We start from the raw sequence: 21,302 nt of genomic DNA, 5'->3' as shown, positions 1-21,302 counted from the left end.
AAGTGTTATAAACAGTGATTTTTTAAGAAGAAAAGTTATATTTTTATAGAGCAAACCATCAAGCCATGTATCAAAAGCTTTTCGGGTATTCATCAGTGTTTTACCTGCATGCTGACGATAATGGAAAGCAGCAGTAACATCATCTCCTATATGGATTATCTGAGAGGTTGTAGACGCCCAGCTTAAAATTGAATTGTTTACCCTTGATCACATTTTTACCTTCTTCCACTTTTTTCATCCACTAGGTGAGTGCAAATTGTAGGCGAAAGAATTATTTCAAAAATTTTACTGATAGAACTCACTAGCATTATTGGCTGGTTATATATAAAAGATTTAATAAGTTCGAAAGGTTTTTTGTAAATTCAGAGATAAATAAGGCAAGAAGTTCAAAGGTAAGGTGCTGCAGTATGCGGTTTAATGCGTGAATGGATTTTATTTGAAGGTAGTATATGGAATTTTATGAAATACGTAAATACGTTTTCTATGGCAGTTCTGTGTAAGAGAAAACTGAAATGAGTATTTAGAGAAGGATTAGATTTCTTAGCGGTTAGTACATTAAGTCTGGTCTAATCTCTTGAAACATCCATGGGTCCATACCAAGGTTTCGCCTAAAGTCTACTTAGAAAATTAAAGCAATTACTTAAAACCGATCAAGTTTTGCAACCCAATGTTGCAATAAACAGAAAAGTTTGATAAATAGTCTTTATTTTCCATTTGGTTCCAACGATTGTGCAAACTCACTAGCTAAATGAACTCTTCGTTTCAATCAATCATTTCTGGCCGCCAATCTGGTTGATATTTATTGAAATATCAATTTTGTTATATTTTTTAATTTTTATAATAAAAGGTATTGCAATCGTGGATTCTGATTTTAAGTTTTCGCCTAAAATATCCGTCTTGAGTTCCTAGGAGCCCAAACTTTGTTTACTAATTCGTCTGTGAGAGTCAGGCGGTGGTGTAGTGATAGAATGACAGAAGCTTTATAGGTAGAAATAATTTTTTTTTATAAAATCTGATGATTCAATCTTATTAGGAAATCTGAATTAAAATCCCAAACAAAACAAGAATACTATGATAGATGAAAATCTAATATAGTCCAACATTGTGTATCCAACCTTTTGTACCTAAATACTATTGTATAATTATAATAAAAAGTTATAATAGTTTATTTTAATTCTAATGTACGGTTTTGTTCTGTCATACTTTTCTTTTGTTTATTTTCTTCTTACTTTTTTTGTACGGTTATGTTCTGTCATACTTTTCTTCTTCTTGGAAGCTGGCTTGGTGAGGTGCGTCTTGATTGCAAGAGGTTTTCACAAGTAAAAGGTATGGTTTGATATTGTGCTAAACACAAGAAATTTATTTAACTGCAGGACTCTACAAGAATAAACATAATAAAGTGAACAAAAAACTCAATTATTAAACAAAGCAAATAACAAATATTTAATCTGACTACCAGCAACTTATTCGCCGAGTAAAAACTAACTACTTTGGTATTCATTTGCAAGGGTGAGAAGTCACTTTGAAATGTCCATCTTAAGATTTGAAAAGATCCAATAAAGTCCCAAGGTAATACTCCATTATAACCCTAATTCATAACTTTTTTTTGGTCATAATTTATTACATTATATTTAATTTCAGGTTGAATAGTATTTTAACAGGCTTGTTTGAGACTTTAAAGACTATCTCAAGGTTTTGGAACACAATGATCTTCAAATAGTAGTTTGCCTGGCAAAACCGGTTTTTTAAAACTAATATCCAATTATTAACAGCATTTTTCTTCTGCCAGTTTGTTAATATTGTGAAAATATTACCCATATCTCAAACACGTTAGTGCATACTTGTATAGAAAGAACATTGCAACGTTGATTTGAACTAAAAGTAAACATGTATTTACATAAAATAATTAAGTATTGTTAATAACAAAATTAGGATGAAACATAAAATAAGTTGATATGTATTTTTTGCAGGTTAGGAGAATGTGAATAAATATGAGACCATAAAGAATTGTGAAATGTTAGCGTATAACTCTAAAAGAGTAATGGTAGATCGCTCCAGCAGAGTTCGCCACACACATCATTCTAGACAGGCCAGAGTATTTAAGATAAACGTATCTTAGAAATCAAGGATTGAAAGCTGGGAATTTAGGGTGAAATGAGAGGGAATAAGGGAGTTGAAAAAAGAAAGAAGATAGATACTGTCAACTATGTTATGAAGCAATTTGAAAACGTAAATCACATTAGTTGTTCATGTGATTAGAACTCAAATTTGGGAGGTTTAATAGAACACCTAAATTCTCCTGTTCGGAGATTAGTATAAGGTTTATTCTATATATTCTAGATTATATTCTTTTAATTATTGTTTAAAGAGTTCATTTTGAATTCGAATAAATGCCAAACATTCTATCATATGGCGGCCAAATAAACGCAACTAAATATCTCCAATTACAAAAATAAATTAAAAGAAATTTTATTCTATCGAAAGCTCTAATGTTTCAAATAGGCTAGCATGCTAAAACAACTTCTTACAATTCAATAATCCATCGCAAGTGAGTCAAGAAATGACTCACCAAAATGACAGCCCAAACTTGGTCAGGTCAACCATAAAGAAGTTAGAATTTTTTTTTTTTTTTTTATAGCTAGGGTGATATTTACAAATTAATATCGCCGCTCATCTGTTGCATTTTCTGTTTCCCAGCCTACCTTCACCAATTGTGCATCAAATAATACAACTAATTTTTGCTCTTTGGTCGTTCAAAAGGTATACAAATTCGGTAATCAAGAAGAAGCACTCAAGGAATTTTGTAAGCTTGGAAGAGAGTACCCGAGGTAATGTCGGAAAGTAACCCACAGTTTGTTCTTATTCTGATATCTTTTTAGGAGAGAATTGGCATTAAAGAAGTTTTTGAAAACATAATAATGGGGTATCTAGGAGAAAGTCTTTGTAAAGACCTTATTAATTTTGATTGTAATAGGAGCTATTAAACTATTCATACACAGGTTTAAACAAAAAAAAAATGTTAATGAAAAATATAATTGTTTTACGTTAAAAATTAATAATGTAGATCCCAACGTACATACCGATTTTATTTTGTTTTTGTTTTTAACATCTAATTTAAGTGCAAGTTCAGCGCAGCTGAAGGAAGTAAAAATCGTCGATTGAAGTTCATTGTTCAATTTAACTGGTTGTTAGTTTACTTTATGCAGTAGTTAAGCATTAATAATATGTAATTAATCTAGTTTGTTAATATCAAATATTAATATAGTTTTCTTCAATTACATTATTAATCTAGGAGTTCTCCCTACAACGTTATATATTTAAAATACAAAATTGATATGAATATTTTTAGTTGGTTATAAAACTTCTTTACAACAAGTTCTCAATTAAAGGGCTACAATTAATTAAAGTTTGAAAATTAATGAATTATAATTACAAATATTACTTATTTGTTACTAAGTAATTTTTGCTCACGTAAGACAAATTCATGACTGAAATTTCGTTCTAACTCCAAAACACTTGGACCTGTCTTCTTATATAACACTCCTATCCCACCAGCCGACCATGTGCGGTACCTTGGACTGTACCTAGACAAAAGACTAACTTGGAACCCTCATACGAGACTTAAACGGGCTGAATTACACTAACGATACAAACTCCTTGCTAGACTACTGGACAAACGCTCAAAACTAACACTACAGAACAAGCGTCGACTGTACACTTCCCTTCTTGCTCCAATATGGACTTACGGACTTGAACTTTACGGGACAGCTAAACGATCTAACATCAACAGATTACAAACACTCCAATCTAAAATACTCCGCCGCATTGTAAACGCTCCCTTTTATGTCAGTAACCACTCCATACACACAGACCTCAACATTCCATTTATACCAGAACTTGCCAAAACCCGCTACAACACATTCCACCAAAAACTATCATTTCACCCTAATCCTTTAGCTGCAAACCTATTCTCAACCACACTTCCCTCCAACCCCCAAAGACGGCTGAGGCGCCGTTGGCCCCGTGACCAACTGGTAAACTAATGATGGTCATCACTGGATGATCATCATTCATGATTGCCACGCCATTTTTATTGTTCGCCCAGCATATTTACTTATTGTACTGTACGAGTGCAGGTGTAAATTTCAAATAAAAGATAAAAAAAAAAAAAAAAAAAAAAAAAAAAAACTCCAAAACAAATTACAACATTAAAAGTCCATCTCTAACTTTCACTTTTTCTACCTTAATGTGCAAGTGAATGTTGATTATTCAGAATAAAGATAAATCACAAGAATAATTTGGAATAGAGTTAAAATGAAATGCCTTTTTAATACTATAACTATGATGATGAGATATATCTTTTATTATTCTAACAGAAAAATATTTATGGGTGATAAAAGGACAGCACAAGGTCTGTGATATCTAAAAAATATATTAGAAATATGAATAAAATGTTGGGTACTTGCTGATTTGTGTACCTTTTGGCGTTTAATCAACCTTTATACTTAACTTTTAAAACTGTAAGTTTTTGTTAAGGAGTTCACATTAAAGAAGAGCAGTACCAATTCTGCCCAGATCCTTCCCTTCTTTTTGGCTTCTCAGATTGATATGTTTCAGTATTATGGTACTAATGGGTTCTACTTTGTAGAGACGGTAGTGAATACTTTCTAGAATGGGTTCTATCCATGTTCTTATTAAGTAAACTTGTCGCCTTTCTCGCTTCTTTACAAACATAAACCAGTTAGCTGTAAATAAATAAATTGTTCAAAGAATTATACCCAAACTAGTAATTATTATTTAAAAAGTGGTGGTCATGGTTGCAGTTCTTAATCTTAACAGATCATGTTTTGTTCCCAGCTTATTTATATGTGAGCAATAATGCATACATATAATAGTAATCATAGTCATAAAATGGTGCTAATGAAACTACCAGTCAAAACATCAATAAGAAGAGAAAAGAGATAAGGGATTTACTAAGTGAAGGATTAGGGCGCTGGACTCTTAAGCGGAGACCCCGAGTTAGAGTCCTGCATCCCCTTAGTTTTTTTCTTCCAATTAGAATCTTTCTGCCTCTACGATTTAAAAAAAAAATCGGTACACCAAACCACTCAGATGTTCGTGCGTATAAAAAAGAAAAATAAATGATAAGCCAAAAAAATAAATAGAACAGTTTAGATATCAGTTAACGCTGGATCTATTGAAAAACTGATTAAACTGACGGCAAACTTCATCATTAAGAGACTCGAAGATGAAAATGAAATTTTGATTAAGCTAATTAGTTTTACATCTAAGTTTAGAATGCAGAATTCAATTAGATGGTTAAAATCTTTATTTTACATTTGATCATCAATTTATTTTCCTTAATAATGAAATTCTACTTTTCTTTAATATTTAAGGAAAATTGTAGTAGATCTTCGTTTCACTCAAAGTAATTACTTCAGAAAGTAATACGTACATGCCTTTGCTCTTATCTTTTGGTAAGGCTTTAAGAGAGCTTACATTATGCTTAAAAGATGCGTAATTTCTTGTTACTATCCTAATTATATTCTTTAGAACATAAATGGGAAATTCCTTTAATATTATTTACTCGTATTTAGAGGTGAAGGTCTACTTTATCACTTAAGTGAGAGTAAATTTGATAGTCAATTTAAGACTTGAAAGTCAACTTGACCCCAAAATTTGCGTAAGAAGCTCTTTAACACTAGTTGTTAATAATATTATCACTATCATTAATATCTTTATGACCGTCTTGCTTTTAGATGGTCTCACCTAATTTTAGTTCGTTAAGTTTCAGCTGATGTCGAATACTATTAGCACCACATATTCATTAAGTGAACAGCAAGTAAGTCTTGTAAGGAATACAAATAAAACGGATTCGTAATTTAATTCTGAACTTTATTACCGTTATAAGGAAAAGCGTGATATTTGTATTTTATCCATGTAAAATGTAATTTAATAAAAAGAAAGTAAAGTAATGCCTATAATTTGTCCAAGCGGCCTTTGTCAAACTTCCAAATTAGGTTCATGGACAGAGGCGACTAGTAAGCCTACTTCCCTACAAATTTAATGTATTAACCATTAAATTAAATCCAAACATAGATGAGGAATCCAACCTAGTAGAACATAGCTTTGTGGGCGTTGCCTCTAATCTTTGAGCTACCGTAGCGCCTAAAATTTAATTTAAGAGTATAATAATTTTTTTTTGTAAAAAGAAAAAAACTCTCTCTAAAAAAAGAAATATACTGCTGTTGAATATTATTCCCATCTTTATTTAAATCATGAATTGACGATTCACTAAAAGAGGGAAGATAGGAGATATATTTAGCATAAAACGAAGACAATTGCTATAATAGTAGATATTCAGAGAATAATCAAATGAGACAAAAAGAGAAAAAAAAAAAAGTTGAAGAAGGTTGAAAAACCACGTTGCAAATTTTTCATCCGTGAATACCTGGATAATATTAATATGGACTTCAGCCAAAAATAGAAACCCAACTGGGGAGAATAATTCTTTTTTTTTGCGCTGTGTTGGTATTCTTGACGATTCGACAGAAGAAAAAAAAATCTTGAATTTATTTTATTACTCTTATTACAAAACTAAGATCAGCATTACTCTGCTTCAAAATTATTAAAAATATATAGTATTTTTCATAACATTTTCTGAAATGCTAATTTTTTGAATCGCTGATTTAAGAAATGAAGGAGAAACCTCTCATTATGTTCAATTACTCAGATATTCAGAGTTTCCAACATCTAGATTTGCGTATTCTAGTATAATTTTATTTCTAAGATGAACCAATGCTCGCTATTCTAAAACCTAGTTCTAGGTTATTCGCTATTTACAACCTAGTAAATTAGGTTGTAGAACAAATCAGTGAAGCGGTGAGTAATTTAAATTTGACAGCGCTATAAGTTTTTTTGACTAATGAGATGACTAATGATAAAGCATTGGGACTCGGGATTATTCGGGAGGTCTGCCACCATCTTTAGTTTTATAGAAAAACAGTAAAAGTTTACTTTAACTCTTTGAGGCACACGATTTTAAAGAAAATAAAAGCCCTAGTTGCACAGAATTTCTTTTATTATAAAAAATGGAAATAAACATTCATTTCCATTATTTTACGTATGTAATCATCCCTCTCAAATAATCATCACTCTCAAAATATGAAAAAAAGAAAAGAAAAATTAATACCATTTCAATAGTCCTTTTTTAGTGTGGGACACTGGTATTGTATAATACCACTATGCAACTAATGCTTTATATGATGTTCATTCAAACGCAACTTTTTACCAAAACAAAGCGGAACTTTGCAGACAGTACAGTACTGTCCTTCAGCGCACTGTTCCTTGAAATGTTTAAGTTCCATGTTTTGACCCAATTTTTTATAAACAATATATGAATTAACAACAGCTGCATCCAAATAATAGAACAGTATGCGGTGCCACCATTTTTTACTATCTGTCAAGTTTATAATAAATATAAAAAAAATTTCACTTATTTACGCATTTACCATTGATGCATAGCACTGCCAACTGAATGAAAAACTTTAAATAACATATTAAGCTGTATTTATGAATAACTTCAACTTTTCGAGGTGGGTTAAAATATATCCCACCATGCATCAAAAGCTAAGCAAAAGGTGGGACAGTTTTTAACCCACCTAGCCGCAAAGAGTTAAAAGAGAAATGCATAGAGTCAAAGTCATGTGAGTCTTTCTTACCATATTTATTTTATAGTGCCAATTAGTGTGCATATTTATAATTCATAATGTTGAAGAGAAAGGCAGTACTGGTAATAAACCTGAGTCTATATGTAGTCATTAGGGTTGAAGGTGGCGTACTACAGGTGTTGTTAATGTACTTGGGCACATACTTGTGTTCTACCGCCCACTCATCATTAAGCACAGTGTAAGAAAGTTGAAAAATGAGGCGTTTGAGAAGAATTTTTCTATGTGATAATTCTTTAAAACTCGTGGGAAAAAAAACCGAAGCTTTTTTTTAAAAAAAATCTTCTTTCTGTTAGCAATGTTTAGGATCAGTCTCCAAGACGACGCCTAGGACATAATCTTCCTTAAAGAATTTGTGCTGGAAATGGGCAAGCCCTGTCGCAATCGTCTGGTTTACAACGAGCCATTATATGTAAGATTTAGTGGATGGCTTGCCACAGGTGGCATTCCAGTTTTTAAGACAGATCCTAATTTTCCATGGATATTTAAAGTGAATATAATTTCGTAATTTTAAATTTTTTAAAACAATTTAATTGTGGATTGTATTGTTGGGCAGTTTCCTCTCGCTACGAACCGATGTCTTTCTCCAAAGAAGCGTCTACTTCTGTGAAGAGAATATTTAAAGTTAGTTTTGCCTGGACTCTAACCTTCTGAGCTAGCCCCAGTGCCATCAGAAAATTAATTTTTTCCCTATTTACTTTATTTGTATGCATTTTCTCATTTAATAACCAAATAATCTGAGAAGGGTCAATAAATGAAGAATAGTATTTATAATTTAACGGTCTGTACTTAAAGTGAATTTGATGCTCATTAATAAACCAAAATAAACACTAAGTATAAATACAATACTATAGATAACTTCATACAGTTTACAAAAACATTCTACAGCCTACAGCAACTACAATTTTTATAAAATAATTTCCCTTTAGTGTTTACTCTTAGAATGTAACCCATACTGACTTCTTAGACCAAGAAAGATCAGGAGGCGATAATGAACTTTAAGAAGACCAAAGACCACAGATGATGACCGGTGAAAATAAATGTAAGTATCGTTCAGGAAAAATAAAAGCAGAACATGGATTATAAAAATTAGTACCAAGTTCTGTCAACAGGTAGTGAGAGCTCCTTAATCTTGAGATAGGCAAGTAACGCTAAGTAAGACTTCACTAACGAATGAAGTAAGAAGGTTAAAATAACAGTTATTTTACTAAGCTGATACGTCTTGAGAAAGACCTCGTGATTATTCTCTACGCCTTATATTTGCTTATGCTAAAAGTGTAACTTGGAGAAAAAAATTGTAACGTAGAATGAATTGAAGTAGCAATGTGAGAGGTGATATCTTTGCAGCCTATGCAAAGATATTCCCTGACATTAAAATTTTATGGCTATAAGTAACGTGGTATATCGATAAGCTTACTTCAATATATTTATTTATGTACATAAAACTTTCAAGCATTTGTATGTTAAAAGAAAATAAATCGAATTTTGGCCTTAAAATATTTTGGTCTATTTTCTTATTAATTTTTTCTCTCTTCCGCTAGAAAGAAGATGATAATAATTTTAAAAAAACAAATGCAAACTTAACTGCATAATTCAATCGTTTTTTAAAGTATAAAACATAACTTAATCAGTATTCAATAACCAATCCACAGGAACGGTTATAAATTTATTTACAGTTGAACATTTTCATTCTTGGTTGACCGGCTAAATTCACTGGACTTTTACTACGGATGACTGGTTAAGACTTTTTCTGTATCTACTATGTTACCTACGTGGACATGGTGTACTGAATCTGCCGACCAATATGATAGAATTTTATCAGAACTAGCTGAACCCTCTCCAATGGAAATGTGACTGAAATTTATAACTGTACCTTTTTTTTTTTTTTTAAATAGTATTATCATAGTATTATTTGGTTATCTGTTTGCGCCCAGAAAAAATGAAAAGAAAATAAAAAATGGAACGGCGAACTAAAATATTCATAGAGAGTGTAATATCACTCACTTCTTACTTTTGCAATTTAAATAAGTTACATGGCGTGTTTTATGTTGTGTATCTATACATAATTAATGATACAAGCGAGGTATCTGCAAGATTGAATTATTGGTTAGCTACCAATAAAGCTACAAAATATCAGCTTTTTAAAGAATACTCTGGCAACTTTAACAAATTTGTTGTGATATATTTGAGACCGGATATTTTCATGAAAATCCCTCAATCTCTCAGTTGCCTTGTAACGGAAAAAAACGAAGATTGCTGATTGCGAAAGTTTGCTTACGAGAAGTTCAATAAATAATATTTCTGAGCGTTTAAGTAAAAGTTGTAAAGTGAACGAACGATTAGTGGACGCAAGACCAAAAAAAATTAATACGAATAAGGAAACATTATTTGATCGACGTTTCCAATACCGTTAATCCTCATCAGATTTTACATCAAAAACTGGTAAACTTGACTCTGGACTATGAGACTATACTTTATGAGCATTAAGTTTATACTCTTGAATAATTTAGACTACTTATTTGGTTATTGTATTTATGTTAATTTAATTTTTTAAATTTAAGACGAGTCAGCATCTGAGAATCATTTGCACCCCTAGTTCACATGATATCTAAAAATGTAATGTTTAAATTGACTTATATTTATTTCTTCTAAACAAAGTTGATAGAATTTGATTTTTGATACTTCTTCCATTGGTTGGAGAGGAGAAAATAGTTGACAGGATATGGTTTAAACTTAAAGCGTAACAGAAGTTTATGTAATCAATATTTTACTATATGATGGAATATATTTTAAAGTTAATATTCTAAATAACTGTTTAAAGGGCAAAGGACAGGTGAGTGACGTTGATATTAATCCGAAATGGATTTTACCACGACCAATGCTCCGCTTTCCACAACAAAAACTTCATAAACCTTTTAATTATGAAACAAGTGACTTTTAGAATGACTCTACCCTCTTATATCAATGAAAAAATTGAAATATTAAAAAAAAATTGTAAATAGACCTAATTCCCATCAGTTGATCGACCTTCTTCCATAATGAGGATAAAAGGGAATATTTGAAGTAGTTACATAATTTTAAAAAAAAGAAAGAAAAATGGTTCCATTGTTTTTGCTAAAGGAAAATAATAAACTCATGACAAATTAGGATTGGCATTTGAAAAATCATTTACCATCAGTTTTTTCCTTTTTATAAAATTAATAAATTAATAAGGGAATATAAAATCGAAATAAAAAGATTGAGATTTTGATTAAATTATTAACAATGCGTAAAAATTAATTAAGAGAAATAAGTTTACAGTTGTCAATTTATTAAAAGATTAAAAAAAATTAAATAAAGGAAAACCAAATAGTGTTCTTCAACTTCTTTAGTTTCTCAATTTGAAGAAAATTTAGGATTCCCACGACTTTCTCAAAGTTGCAATAATTAAAAATACAGTTTTCTAAAATAGCTTTAAAAAAAGGTTTTTCAAGAAATGAAATTGGGCTATTATTTACTAGTTACAACTCTCAAGCAGCGGTTAACGTACAATAATCAATTCTAAAAAATAAGTTCGATGATTTACTTATTTTTTTTAACATTAAATAGATAGTAAAAAGATAAAATTAAAAGAAGTGAAATAAAAACAAACGAAACCTGTCAAAATAATGCAAAACTAAAAAAAGAATTCTCAATAGAAATGGCATTATTCAAAAGCAAATTGTCCAATGAAATTGTAATTCTTCTCGTGATTATACATAATTAAAATGAAAATCTAGATGAGTAATAATAAAGTTATTGTTTAATTATAGATACAATTCTATTGGGCAAAAATAACATTCAAAATAAGGCATGGATAAACCGTCTGCCGAAATTTGGTCATAAAGAACAAAAACTAAACATCTTCTCTCAGATCAGTTTAAAACAAAATAAATATCTAAAAATAAATGATGCAAGCGAATAATAGATAAAAATAATTATATTTGAATTTAGTTTCTTGGTTTTTGTATATTATAGGTATGGAATAACTAATTGATATTCAAGATTTTTAATAATTAATTCTATATTTCCATCCTTTTAATAAAATTACGTTTTTCATAAAGAGAGGCCAGTTTAGAACATTCAATATACTTAAACCTTATAATCTAATCGCGAAAATTGAAGTGAAAAGAGAATTTGGAATTCAGCGACCCAGAAGACTTATAATTGAATTCAGCGATTCTTTAATCAACTTTAACTACTGCCGCGTAACCTCGATATTACACTTCACGTTTTCCTTTCCAGTTAAATCAGCATTCATTGTGATCAAGCAGTTTATAGATGGTAAAGGTGAGAGGCTAAATCTCTTTATCTACAAGAGACAATTGCTCAAAACCTCCTCCAGTCTAGAAATGATACTTTGTAACAGCTAAGATTATCTAACTTCAAATTCTTCAAGATTAAAGAAACTCCTGTTTTTCAGCCAGAATCTTCCAGTCAGAGGTCCTTAAAAGACCTCTCGTAAAACTCATCAGCTTTTACGCTCAGGAAAATGTAAAAACTCTTATTTTAAGAGGTAACTATAATTGTGCCGTAAGATGTAGGAAAATATAGTTTCTAGTCCAGTTTCCATCTAAAGAAAAATGCAGAACATGTAAGGTATTTTAATGGAAAACTTTAGCGGCAGGAAAATTTTACTTCCACCCACCCTCTTGAGCCCCATTACATAAAACTGATCGCTATACTTGTTAGAAAATTTTGAGCATGGTGGTTAATCAATGTCTGCATCGCCAGACGGTCGTTTCGGCTTGATAAGGAAAAGCAAAAGCTATTCATTAGGATAATTTCGGCAGGAAGATTTTATTGGACTAAAGTCTTGGTAAGGAGCCAAGTATCTTTCATCGTCTATTATTTCAGGTCCTACTCCAGGAACTCGTAGACATGGAAAACATCAGAAAACACAGCATTCTTATTTTAGAATCCTATATGGTGGCTTATTGTTTATAGTTTTTGGTGATTGATTCATTATCCAAAAGGAAGAAAGCACACTTTCTTACTTTTTGCCAAGCTTCCGGGACTAGGTCATCTTCAAAAATATGGAACATATTTTTACAGCAATAGATTGTAATGTTCATTAATTTGATATATATATAAAAAAAAAAAAGTTCACAAAAATTATTTACTTTATGCTATTAACAATTTTAATATTAACTTTGTGACATTATTATTTGTATTATCATTATCATTATTTTAATTTAAGGCCCTTAAATATCTGTGGTGATTGTCTTATTTCAGTGCTCTGCTAGCTTCCGGATTTCTTTATGCAGAATTATTTGGATTGCTACGAACTACTTGCAAGTATTTCCAAACAATATAGAGCTGCGTTTCACCAAGTATTCTTTTTATTCTTGTATGTTATAGACATTTCATCAGACAACAAACTGAAGACTGTCTTCAATCTCGAATTGCCCATTAGGAACGAATTTCAAGAGTTGGTATTGAAAAAAAAAGCGTAGGTATCCTGCTTACTTTTGCAACTTCTGATTTGTGTAAAACTAGATTTTCTTTAATGAAGGTGATTAAGTACAAATACAGGAATAAGTGTTGGAAACTGTGTGACCTCTAACTAGCTGTACTTCCAACTCTAATTACATTGATTAAAATTGTTATTGATTTTCTTTTCTACCTAGATTCCTCACTTTTTTACAGGTGTATCTTGTCTTATCAACAACAACTAAAACATTTAAAGTTGGTTACCTGAAATAATTATATTAATATGATTAATATTTTAATAATTATTTTCATTACCTTCTAGTGTGTGCACCTTTTGCAATATGTCGTAAAATAGTTTCTTTCAGGGGGCATTTGTATTTAGGAAGTTCTATTTCTAGTTCGATACTTGTCTTTAGAGAAGGCATTTGCATAGTTTAGCTGCTGAAAGAAGCCACTACAGCTAAAAGTTTGTTGCGCAAGATTGACAGCGTAATTTATGTCTACGTATTTAGAGGACCGGCAACATTTAGGTGTCCTAAATAACGAATAACGTTACAAGGAGGCCTCTTGTATATTTTGTAATAATTTCTGTAAATGATTGAAATAATTAAAATTAAAATGTTTTGATATTTTTAAATACTGTTTATTTTTGCGAGATAAATAGTAAAATGCTTTTCAAGTTTTTGTGGATGATGGTTAAACTGATAAATAAACAGTATGAGTTAAATAATCCAACTGACAAAGTACAGAGACTGGTGCCATCTATTAAACGCTCCAATAATTCTTGTCCTCTTATCACATTTTTCTTATTTTTTTATCTGATGGTAGTCTTTGAAAAATGTTCTGTTTGGTTGTTAGATGGAATAGAAGGAGTAAGCGGATATGACCAGGTAGTTGCCTGACAAGAAGTGGTAGGGTAACTTCCTCCAACAGCCCAAATGTACCTACGCGGTACTGCTACTCCACTAGTACCAACGACCGCTCGTTGGCTACTTTGTGACCATGGTGAATAGTAACACAGAAAATAAAACTACAAACAAAATACTCTTCTCTCCAACCCACAAGATGGCTGTGGTAAAGTCTACAGTATTACGAAAGTCTTTCTTTTACAATTTATTGCAATTGTCCTTAAATTTTTTATTATTTTTTTTTATTTTAGTTCATAAAAGTACAACTTTCCTAGCCAATTTGCAAAGTAACTTGTACTGTTTGGTAATTTAATGTCTAATGTGAGCTATAAAAAGTGGTTCTTCTTAAACCGTCTCATATAGAATAAAGTTTGTCACTTTTGGGAGCCATTCAGAATGTAAGTAATACCCATGTTGGCTGAGGTAAAAGCGACCCAGGTTTTAATACGTTGTACTTTATCGCCACTGGAAATTACATCAGAAACACCCTAACTGTTTAAAGATTAAACATTTAAATAAATGCTGAGTGAATTTTTCCTTTCTCTCATTTCTAGAAGTTTGCAATCGTTTCAAGTTTTCTAAATTATGTTTATTACTTCAGATTTATTTTATTAGATTCTTCTAAATTTAAAAAAAAATTGCTGAAAGAATATCTTCAAAAAACGAAGAAGTTGAATGCTTGAACTGGTTATTTGGAACTATTGTTGGAATATAGCATTGCACTTTCAGTCAAACTGTCCAATAACAAAATTTTGTTGCCCAAGTATCTGTCTGCCATTTTAAAAAAAATAAATTCTAGATAGCAGAACTAGCCATATTAAAGATTGCTATAAATTTTCTATTAGCTATCTTAATTTAACTAAAGAGGTCCCCCAAACTCTTTCCTCTTTGGAATTATGCCAAATTAATTAATTGGCAGCACCATATTTTTTTTTTAGCTTTTACGTTATTTGCGGTTACGCTTTCATGCACATTGTTTTTCTTATTTTGTTGTTTCATTTGACTCATTGCTTGTATTTACTTCAGTATTTTAGACATCAAATTTCTCTGCCACTTTTTTTTCTCTACAAAAATTGGAATGTTAAATAAGAAATACATAAATTAAAAACCTTTACACGGAAGTTTTAAAAATTTATATTTTCTAAAAAAAATAAGTTGTTTTGTATAGTTAGTTTGCGTACAGATATGTGAGACATTGTACTGGGGCGTTCTGGCAGATCTTTGTAATAGTTAGATGGATAATTGTCACAGAAGCGACGTAATTATGATTACAGCGTGTTGAACAAGCACGATCATAGCACAAGATTGTAAGTAAGGGAACGTAAAAGTGAATTAGCGGTGGAATGTAAATGCAAGCAAGATTCTCAGCAGACAAATACTCGTAAATTCTCACTTATCACGCAACAGTGTCTTGGTCTTCGTAGATACCAAGTGTACCAGTAATAAAACCAATTTTAGTCGCAACTTTTACATAATTATTTTCAAAAGGATAAATGCGATCTTAGGTTTAAATAATTACTAAAAGTTTTATACAGTTTTCTTGTGCTAATAATATTATAATATGGGGTGGAGCTTGTTCCCCGGGCACTGCAGCAAAAGGAACCTTAGTTTTACTTTCTTTGTTAAGCCTAGTAAGAAGCAAAAAAAAGAAATAAAACTTAAAATGAGATTCTTATAAATATGAAAGTATCAGAAATGTGAGCCATGGCCCAACATATTTACGACCTAATGAACCTTTAGCAACAGAACCACTGGAAACAACTTTTCTCATTTTGCATGTTGCCCAGAGACAGCAAAGTTACTGTCAATAATCTGCATACATCAAAATATTTGACAAGAAAATGAATACATAACAAATAAAAGAGTATTTTTATGTAGATGCTCCTTAATTTGCTACTTTGATAAAGTTGTTTTGATCTCTGAATATCTTAAAAATATACAAATATTTACCCGAATTTCCCAATTACATCACTGATGAAACTTCTATGAATAAATTCAAATTTTTTTTATGTCATGTTATCTAGTGGAAAGTTGTTTTCCTTGATTCGAAATTTATAAATTTATTCGCACAGAAATATTTTACATTAAAATATCCCTTTTTTTTTTTTTTTTTTTTTTTTTTTTAAACCATTCCTATAATCTTATTTTGTGCATTAAATGTGCGATTAGTGTTTTACAGAATTAATAGCTAAAGGAATTTTCATATTAAGATTGTCATATTGCAAAGAAATTTGAAAAATGAATTAATTTATTTCTTGAGCTTAACGTGCTAAAACTATTTAAACAATTAATATTTATTCAAATTTAATATTTATTTCATTGTATATTTTGATTGCTTTGATAGAATGCTAGATTCTACTTGTTGGATCGATCTAACTTAAAAAATAAGAAGTAAAAACCATCGGAAAAAGTGAGAATTGTCTTATAATTTGCCAAGAATGCTGTTGTTTCTGTATTAGATAGTTAATATTAAGGCCAATACTAGATTGTACATGTGGGGTCAGTCTAATTTGAAAAATAACAAGTAAAAAACCATCGTAAAAAGTGAGAATTGTCTTATAATTTGACTAGAATGCTGCTGTTTCTGTATTAGATAGTTAATATTAAGGCCAATACTAGATTGTACATGTGGGGTCAGTCTAATTTGAAAAATAACAAGTAAAAAACCATCGTAAAAAGTGAGAATTGTCTTATAATTTGACTAGAATGCTGCTGTTTCTGTATTAGATAGTTAATATTAAGGCCAATACTAGATTGTACATGTGGGGTCAGTCTAATTTGAAAAATAACAAGTAAAAAACCATCGTAAAAAGTGAGAATTGTCTTATAATTTGACTAGAATGCTGTTGTTTCTGTATTAGATAGTTAATATTAAGGCCAATACTAGATTGTACATGTGGGGTCAGTCTAATTTGAAAAATAACAAGTAAAAAACCATCGTAAAAAGTGAGAATTGTCTTATAATTTGACTAGAATGCTGCTGTTTCTGTATTAGATAGTTAATATTAAGGCCAATACTAGATTGTACATGTGGGGTCAGTCTAATTTGAAAAATAACAAGGAGAAACTAACGGAAAAGTGTGAATTAGGTTATAATTTTATAAGAATGCTGTTGTTTCTGTATTCGATGGTTAATATTAAAAATAATTGTCTTATAATTTGACTAGAACGCTGTTGTTTCTCTATTCCATAGTTAATATCAAGGTCAATGTTTGATTGTACATATGGAGTCAGTCTAATTTGACTAGAATGCTGCTGAATCTTTTATAGGAAAACAGAAAATAATTATCATTGTTAGAAGTTTTCCACATTTTGCTTTTTTGTGAAGTTTTTGTTGATCGACCCTCATACAGCTATTCTACCGTTTAATAAAAGTTGAAACGTTCTATTTATTTTGTATTCGTTTACAAAGTTGAACTTTCGCCTGTTTTGTAATATTTGTGTATGATTTTTTTTCTTTATATAATGTGTATAAATCTTTTATTGATTTACATCTGTATTGCCATTTCTGCTAAAAATAGATAATAAATGAAAGAAAGTCGGCCCTCACATAGACGCGTTGTTGACATGGGCAAATGTACCATCTGGCGATGGAGACCGCAAAGTTGGATCGTGGATAGAATGGACTTATCTGTAAAGTTCTGCTGACATGCGGGTTACCTTGCAGCCAGAGTTATGTCTTCAAATGTACCATAGTAACCACAATTGAATGAATTATAGACTAAGATAGTCAACTAGTTCCAACAGCCACTCACAAACTGTATGTAAATGTGATGTAATCGCTTTTACTCTTTATTTTAAATTAAAATCAGCATAATATTGCATTTTGATATTCAGCTAGGACAAATACTAAAATTTAATATACCAGTATGATGCCATTTGCTATTTAGATAACCTCGTCACATTTAGAAGACTCTTGAAGTAAGGGTATTTTATAGTATTCCCTAAACATGCAATGTTTTTAGCAGACGCTTTTCGGCCCGTTAAATCTACCCACTGTTCTTAAAAGTAACTTACATTTTCTTAGTAAAGTATTTACTGGAAGTGGTATGGAATAAATAGCAGTTTTACAATTAAGAATATTTTTATTAATTTCTTAATTTTTTTTTTTTTTTGCGCATCAACAGCTGAGGTTATTAGCGCCCGGAGCTTTTTCCAGTGCACTGGCGGCCTCCGGACAGTGTTCTCTCGTTACAGACAACACTGTCCATCATCGGACAGTGAGCTGTAAGAAGCTCCTAGGAAGAGAAAATCTAAGGGTCAGCTGCTGGATTAGAACCCGGGACCTCCGCGTGGGAGTCCAGTATGCTAACCTCATAGCTAATCCCTTCCCTGTAATTTCTTAATATTGTTTTTGGTACTGCTGCTGATACGATTCCTGGATGTGAAATAAAAAAAAAAACATTTACTCTCCAGTTTCAACTTCGGGTAATTTATTAAATTTGAGAACCTACATTAGATGGAAATTGTTCAAATGATGTACAGTAATAATCGTTCTGAAGTTCGCGGCGAAATCCAGCCAGTTATTTTTTATATCTGTTAAACTCCTACCAAACTAAACAATTAGCGAAATTTTATGTTATTGCGAGATTTGCGATGTAGATACGTGCAATACTTGTTTATTTTTTCTAACCTACACATTCTTCTGTTGAATTAACTACTTCTCTCTCTTTAAGATTACGAGTATATAGAGAAACTAAAACCAATTTATAGTTTTGTACAGTTCTATGAGAAGGTAGATACGAGTAGATAGATTCTTTTATGTCAGTAAAAAAAAATATATATATATTTCTTTTTTGTTTTTATTCATTTAACAGTGATCCCTCAACAGAAGACATTCTATTTATTTTTTAAAAAAGTATTCCATTAAACTCGTTGCGAACTCCTTTTGTATACGTTTTCTTTAATAATAGAACGTTGATCTATCTGTGTGACAGTGTGGATAGAGTTTTATTTCGCAGTAATGGTGATTTATTGACATTTATTTTGTTTAAAATTGAATAGCCTCTAAATTGCATACCATCGGTGAAATCAGGATACGCCACTGCTGAAAGTGAAAAGAATTATTTTTAGACTACTCTACCCGTAACAGAGGTATCGCCTTGAGCACTAAGCTTAGTTTTAGATTTGCTAGTTATTCTATTATTAAACTTTATATTAGTCTTTCTTTAAGTTATTCTCTGGCTGAACTTTAGCCTTTAGATATTTAAAACCTCAGGCTAAGACATGTTTGTTAATGCTCGGTTCATCTGCAAGTGTTTTACCCCTGTAACCAGTAAACCGGGAAAGTTTACACAACGTGGTTTCCCTGGCAGCGACACTCCTCATCGACTACATTTTTTGTTTTCGTTGCGGCATTTTCCTCACAAGGACACTTTCTATATTTCCATTGGCCTCAAACGAGGAAAACTTTATTTGCCATTCTCAAGTAAACATAAAATGGAGATACCAGTTTTTCTTTTTCTTGTGGAAGGGCCATCAGATTGGTCTTATCTGTTAGAAAGAGTCTGTCCTTTCTTACAAACCAAAGAACAAAAGGGAGAACAAAATCCTTGGAGAACAATAGTTAATGTCACCATCAGTATTTTACAACGACAAAAGAATTCTGAATAAAATCTGAAAGTCGAAAATAGGGCCTTTTAAAAAGGTAAATTAGGGCGGAATTAACTTTTATGTAGACAAAATATTTGGTTAAATTTTTAATTGTGACCATTTGCTTTTGAATTTAATTGAATTGTTTAAATTTATTTTTGAATGATTGAATAAAGGCTTTTATTTTACAACATACATAAATACAAACACAATATACTAAAAAGCGTACAAGACAATGGCTTTATGCCGACTGTAGATTTGCCTAATTTAAGTTTAGCCTCTAATTACAGTATTTATTATTTAATTATTTCAGAAATGTACATATATTCATACATTTTAATTTGAAATACAAAACAAAGTACATTTAATATTCAATATTACAAATTATATTTCCGAAATTTACAGTCTTTTTTATCTAATAATTTATTGTTATCTTATTGGAAGTGGTCAACCAGGGACTTCCTATATTTTATACATTTATTTAGGTACTTTTAGCAAGTGTTGTCCAGTTGGTACTATTTAATAAGTTGACCACCTCCTCTTGATTTAATTTTATTTTACCAAAATATGCCTTTTTTGAATTCCCCTTGAATTGGGCATATTCCTAGGAAGTGACTAGTATCTTCAGGGACATTTAGATTGCACAAGGAGCACCTAAACACCCTATTCTTACTCCAAGGTTGGTAGTTCAAGTCTAAAGTTCGCCTCTAGCTTTTAAATGAGAGATTTACTATATAGATTTATTGCATTATGGTGGATATGGAATTCTGCCTCGTGAGGATCTAGTTTTGAATATAATTTATGAAATTCACTTTTATCAACTCTGGTTAGCATTTCCATTTTATTATTTAATTCAAGTTTATTTATTAAGTTTTTAGGATGGAAGGTTTTTGAGAATTTTCTTGTAAATTTCTATTTGAAACTGATTACTACATCTTTAATGTGCTTATACCAGGATATTTTTTTTTATATTATTACATTGGCTAAAAAATTATTCAGTCTGTTTGGGAGTTTAATACTTTACGGATGTAGTCTATGTGCATTGATGTGCATTTTAAGAGTGTAGCCATACAATGGTGGGATGGAAGTTTCCAGGTATAGGACATAATCGGGTGTGTTTGGAGGCAGATAGAATAACCTCTTTAGGAAGTATTTCTGCAGCTTCTCTACTTCTTGTAAATTTAAGCAGCCCCAAACCTGTGCGCCATAGCATAATACTGCTTTTCTTGCTAAATTTTAGTTTTCTGAAACAAAGTATTTTCGGATATTTAAATATTCTTACAAGTTTCTTTCACTGTATCTATTGCAATTTTTCTCAATTAACACGTTCTTTTGAACCAAACACCACTTTTAAGTAGTTCAAGTTAGTAGCTTGTTATTACGTTTATATTTCACGGAAAGGCTCAGCTTTTAGGTTTGGTCGAACTGTCAGCTAGCGAACTCTCGTCCCACTTGACCAAATGGCTTTGTCAAGAAACATTAAAAGAATAAGTATAAGTAGAAAAGAAAGATAGAAAAGTATAAGTCAGTGAAATTTCAATTCCTTAAATTGAATCTTGGAAATAAGTGCAGAATTAGAAAGGTGAACCACATTGTTTTCCCTTAGGATCAGTAGGTACTTTCC

At 31.0% G+C, this 21,302-nt stretch overlaps 2 protein-coding genes across 2 annotated transcripts in view; one reads left to right on the top strand and one right to left on the bottom strand.

Moving 5' to 3' along the window:
• Positions 1-21,302, bottom strand: part of GABA-B-R3 (gamma-aminobutyric acid type B receptor subunit 3) — a 146,642-nt gene that overhangs the window by 93,539 nt on the left and 31,801 nt on the right. The gene's annotated exons all lie outside the window — the stretch shown is intronic.
• Positions 20,214-21,302, top strand: part of Mat89Ba (nucleolar protein 6 Mat89Ba) — a 57,338-nt gene continuing 56,249 nt past the window's right edge. Inside the window, exon 1 of the mRNA XM_074122264.1 lies at positions 20,214-20,357. The gene's annotated coding sequence lies outside the window, so the exon portion shown is untranslated. The remainder of the gene's footprint in view (positions 20,358-21,302) is intronic.

The sequence above is a fragment of the Rhodnius prolixus genome, unplaced genomic scaffold (assembly GCF_049639745.1).
Source record: "Rhodnius prolixus isolate KJV_2025 unplaced genomic scaffold, Rpr scaffold_8, whole genome shotgun sequence".
Lineage (NCBI taxonomy): Eukaryota > Metazoa > Arthropoda > Insecta > Hemiptera > Reduviidae > Rhodnius > Rhodnius prolixus.
The sequence above is the reverse complement of the archived record's forward strand: the minus strand, read 5'-3'. Positions and strand labels throughout refer to the sequence as shown.